Here is a 5531-nt window from a genome sequence, read left to right on the forward strand (position 1 = left end):
GTGTCTCCCAAGGACCCATTCTGTCTGCCTCGACCCCATCTAGACCTCCAGGATCCCTTCTCAGCCCATTTTTAATGTACCTAATGAGTAGAGAGGAAGTTCTGGAAGTGAGCTGGGACTTTAAGATAGAAATAAAAAAGGAAACTTCATCCTTTCCTCCCCATTCTCCTCATTTTCCCTTATTGACATTTATCAACCCCGAGCCTGAGGCACAGGGGAGTCAGCTACTCTGCATTTTTTAGATCTTTTTTTACACTTTACAAGCTAAATAATTTTGCTACATTTTTAAAGTAGGTATGATAATCATATTGTGGTTATGTTGTAAAAAGTGTGTCTTTTTTTCTTATAGAGATATTAATTCAACTGTTCACAGAAGAAATTATATGATGTCTAGGATTTGGTTCAAAATATATGAGGTGGGGTTGGGTTCCATTTAGATGAAACTTGATTGGCTGTGAGTCGATCACTGTTAAAGTGAGGTGATGTGCACATGAGTGTTTGATTATATTATTCTCTCTACTATTTTGTTTGACTTTTCCCTACTAGAAAAGAATCACGTTCACTCAGGCATTTCCTACGATTCCCCCACTACACCCCCCATCTGGAGATATAGCTGAGGCTGTAATGATTTCCCCCCATTATGGGGATGAGGAAGTGGTGGCTCTCACTGGTAGTGATTTGTTTAAGGCAACTGGGAGTGGAAAGCTCTGACTAGAATTCAGGCAGCCTGACTTCCCACCGAGGGTTCTTCCCATCGCATCGTGCATAAACATGAGCCTCATACAGCCATGAAATATAGGACTTGTGAGTAAATACCTATCTGATTAATGAAAGAACTGAGACTCCAGTTGTTCATGCATTTGCATGGGAGGTGCCTAGACAAGTAAGTCTCTGGACACCCAAGGGCTCCACGTTTGCATCTCAGAGACACATGCACACCTCAGTTCAACAGCTATGCTTTCCTAGGTTGTACACTGGTAGATCACTTGTTTTGAAAAGGTATGTTAGACATGATATATAGAAAAAAAGAGAAGGGGATCAGATTGTTATTTCTAAGTGCGCCTTTTCTGTATGTTCATGTGAAAAGCTGGGCTATCATACTCTTGGTGAGAACATACCAACAGGGAACCTGAAAGGAAAACATATCCCTGACAATGGATAGATCAAGCCCTGGATCACAGACACTTGGAATTTGGTAAGGAAGGAAAAACATTGGCAGGCCAGTGCCTTGTATCTCTCAACAACACTGTAACTTTACACACAGGGATACAAAGTATTTTTCTCCTCGAATATATAGGTATGTTCCAATTAAAATCAATTTATATCCTTTCATAAATAGTGTGTTCATCTCCCATATGCATGTTATGCAGCCATGTCTTTAGAGAGAGGGATTGTAGCAGGCGAGCCTAGGTCTAGGAGTCAGAGGACAGGAGGTCTAGTCTACTGTCCAACACTTGCTGAGTATGTCATCTTCAGCAAGTGACATCACCCCTCTTTGGCTCAGTTTCCCCTTCTGAAAAACAAGACTGATATTAATAGCTCAGCTGTCCATGTCAAATAATGCTAAACATATAAAAGCTGTTTTATTATAAATCTATATTTTACTCTACACATTCATACTAAAAATAATGAATATGCACCTATAACATACATAGCACATCTACCTACCTACCTACCTACCTACCTACCTACCTACCTACCTACCTATCTATGTATGTATGGGGTAGAAAGACTGAGTAACTTGCATAAAATAACACAATTTAAATATAGCATAGAATAATGAAATGATGATGAGTTTTGGAGTTAAAAGCACCACTAAAGAGCTAAAAAGCTGCCAAATATAATTATTATGCAGTGATTTCTGCTGGTTATCTCAGTTGGTTAGATTAGTGGTTCTTAAAGTGTGGTCCAAGGACCCCCTAGGGGTCCCAGAGCCCCTTTCGGGAGTTCTGTGAGGTCCTTTCTCTCCCAACGTCATATCTAAATGAGGCTTTGTACTTCATATACTTCAACCAAAAACAATATATTACAACAAATTGAATGCAGAAACAGATATGAGAATCCAATCATCTTCTATTAAGCTAGACATTAAAGGGATTTGCCTAAATATAAAACAATGACATTCTTCTCACGAAATTGTTATTTTTCACAGTAAGTTAGTTATGTTGACATGTAATATATTTATTATTATTGTTATTTAGAATATTTTTAAAGGTTTCAGCTTTAATTTCTAAGAAGGTAAAATTGATAGGTATTAGCCATACAAAAAAGCTCTTTGAGACTCTAATAATTTTTAAGAGTGTGAAGGGATCCTGAGACCCAAAAGTTTGCGAGCCACTGGGTTAGAGCCTGTTGTCGATCAGGTCAAGAACCTGCCAAGGCAAAATCAAGCCACTTAGCAAAACCCAGGTTGCTAGGCTTACTGCCCTCGATCTGGTGCTACCCTACACCCTCACTAGTGCTCCCTGCCAGTCTCAGTCCCATCCTAACAGCCAGTGCCCATGGCCATCATGAACAGAGAATTGGAGTTCATGAGCACCCATTCTGGTGTCAGATAAGTCCTATTGGAGTCCTGGCTCTACCAGAGGGGCATATCAGTAGCCTCCTGGGCCTCAGTTAGCTTCCCCTTTTGTAAAAGGGGCATATTCCTTACAGTGTTATTACAGGGCTCAAGTGAGAGAATGAATTTAGCACAATGCCTGGTACCTAATAAGCACTTAAGAAAATGCCTATTGTTGTTAATAGTAATAGATAGCACTTACTGAAAGACCACTGTATGCCAAATGCTCATATAAGTGCTTTTCATACATTAATCCACTCAACCCTACAGTGTCACTGTAAGGCTGTTAACAATCCCAGGACATAGTTACTCTGTAGTTGCTGTGGCTATTGTGGTGGTTTGGGTTGTTTCCTAGGTCCTGCCCTATGAGCAGAATAGTGTAGATTGGAGGGTTAGATAAATGTTTCTGGTTTTGATTTAACTTTGACATAGACGCAAGAATACTGTGAGGAATCTGATCTTCTAGAAGCCTCTGACTCCCACCTGCTTCTTCTTTAGCCACCCCAGATCTAAGGAAACAAATTGCAGAATCAAGAATGAGTCCTTATGTCACATGATATTCAGCAAAGGAACAGGCCTTTGGGAAACAGGGGACACCAGTGAAGTGACATCAGTGATAAATCAATGAACCTACTTCATAGGTGCTCTAGTTGGAATGTTATTCTCTGTCAGTCATCAACTCTACACATACACACATTTTACCTTTAGCAAAATCACCTATTCATGCATATATGAACAGAGGAAATGAATGTGTTGAGGTCCTTGCATGTATGTGTTATTTGTGTTTTGAGGGTATGCCTCTAGGTAAACATGTGTACAGAGAGAAAGGACTCTGAAATTATAGACTAAAGGGAGGGACTCTCTCCCCAGTCTTCCCTTCCATTCTGATTAATTACCAAAGATGCTATAACAAAATTATAGGCTCTGATCTCCTGAATCTTTCTTAGATCAGGTTCCTCCAGAGAACATAGTGGCTGGTCTAGGTCTATCCAGCTAGTGGGGTAGGAAAGGGGAGAATGTAGTTCAGTAACCTCTCATCACTGTGGAAACTGATGGCAGAGCCATGGGGGGTACAAATCTGGGGCTTTTGACGAACCACCAGCTTTCAAGGAGAGAAGAAGGGCCAGGATCCCAGGTAGGGCTGGAGGGAAGGGTGGGAGGAGGACTTACTTTCTCTAGCAGTTTTCAAATGTGGTCACTAGGACAAGGACCTTGGGATATTCCAGTCTTGTACTTTGGGATATAAGATGGGTTACTGCTAAAGAAAGGCCTACCAAGAGTCTTGGGCCTGAAATTAACTGGGCACAGATTCAACTGGATTGACTGAGAGAAAAAGACAGGCTATTGTCTGCCCTGACTGGGTTTATAACCCTCTCCTTCAAGCTTGGGGGACCACATATTCTTGGACATGAGTGGAGGAAGGAGGATGTGAGGGAGTCACTTTTGGTTCTTTTTTGTTTTTTGGAAGATGAGAAGAAAGGCTCTCCAATGTGCACTGTCTTGGTTTATATTAGGGAATTCTGGGAGGGACTGACGGGTGTTTTCATTGCTCAAAAAATGTTAGAGAGGGTGATCATGACCAGCTAAAGAGGTTAGAAAAGGCCATCTCTCCTCTATGTCAGAACTGGAGATATGGTCATAATCTGGAGCCCAAAAGAGCCCAGCAGAGAACTAGGGCAAATTATCTAAATAATTCAGCACCAATTCCTCTGACTTCAGATTCCTTGCTTTTACCTGAATTTAATGGATAATTGTCCCCAAGAGAAGACACTGGTCCCTGGCAGGCCAGGACTCAAACTGTGCAATTCCAGGACCCTCTCCAGCTGGGAGAAAAAATGAAAGTGACTAGAGGTTGGGGAGTGGCCTCTACGTTTGGCTCCAAAGGTCTCTGGGCCCTAGGGTAACAGAACTGGCTACCGGACAGAGGCCCTCCATTTGGGGACTTCTTTGACTGCTAGATGTGAAGGGAGGGGGGAAAGGAGGGTACTGGGGGAGGGGCAGGCAGGAACAGATGCTTCCAGATCTAAAGAAATAATTTGAGGGGGAAAGCAGGAAGGATCAAACGGAGGAAGAGGAGGGGGAGGAGGGGGGGAAAGGAAAGAGAACAAAGGTATAATGGGGATTGTAGCCTCTTTGGTGGAGAAGAGATAAAGGGGAATCCGGGTGAGATAGCTAAACCAACATCTGCCCCAGGCTATAAAACCTGTTCTATTCGCTCCTGGCCCAGGGGCCACTCTGGAGCTGTCAGCTCAGCCCCTGAGGTGGCCTGGACTGGAAGCTCATCAAGGAACCTTTGAACCTCAGCTATCCCTCCCAGATTGCCACCCCCCTTTTGGTTCCTCTTCCTCTGCTTTCTCAGTTGAAGGGGAGTTCCAGGGGCAGCAAGGGCTGGAGATTGTCCTGGAGGATTACTGCAGGATGAGAGGGCCTGAGGAGCAGGGATGTGAGGAATACAGAACACAGAAAGCAGCAGGAGTGTTGCGCAGAGACCTTCGAACAGCCGAGCAGACAGACAGAGCTGGAGGCAGTCACATTCTAAAACAGTTCAAAATCATCAGAGAAACTTAAGTCCAAGAAGAAAGGTTTCTTGCTGGGGGGCCCACCTCTCCCCACCTCACCTCGAGCCCCTCAGTCAGGTTAGGTTGAGGTGAGGGGCTGGAGGAAGGCAGCTAAAGGCTTGAGCAAATGTACAAGAGGAATATTCCATACCTCCCCCATTTTTCTCCTCTCCTCAAATGGTCTGCCTTTCCCCGCTCCATCTAGGACTCAACCCCTATTCTGGAACCTTGTTTCCCAAAGTCTGTTCCAGCTGAATGGGAAGATCCATACGTACAAAGTCACAAATACTGTGCTACCGCCCAAAGGAACAGTCACAAATACGGCCATGGGGTGAGTAGAGCTCTTCCCAACAAGAATAAACTGGTTGGGAGAAATTTTCCAAGTGACTCACTCACCCCCCACCCCCCACCCC

This window comes from Myotis davidii, unplaced genomic scaffold, assembly GCF_000327345.1.
Source record: "Myotis davidii unplaced genomic scaffold, ASM32734v1 scaffold233, whole genome shotgun sequence".
Classification (NCBI taxonomy): Eukaryota; Metazoa; Chordata; class Mammalia; order Chiroptera; family Vespertilionidae; genus Myotis; species Myotis davidii.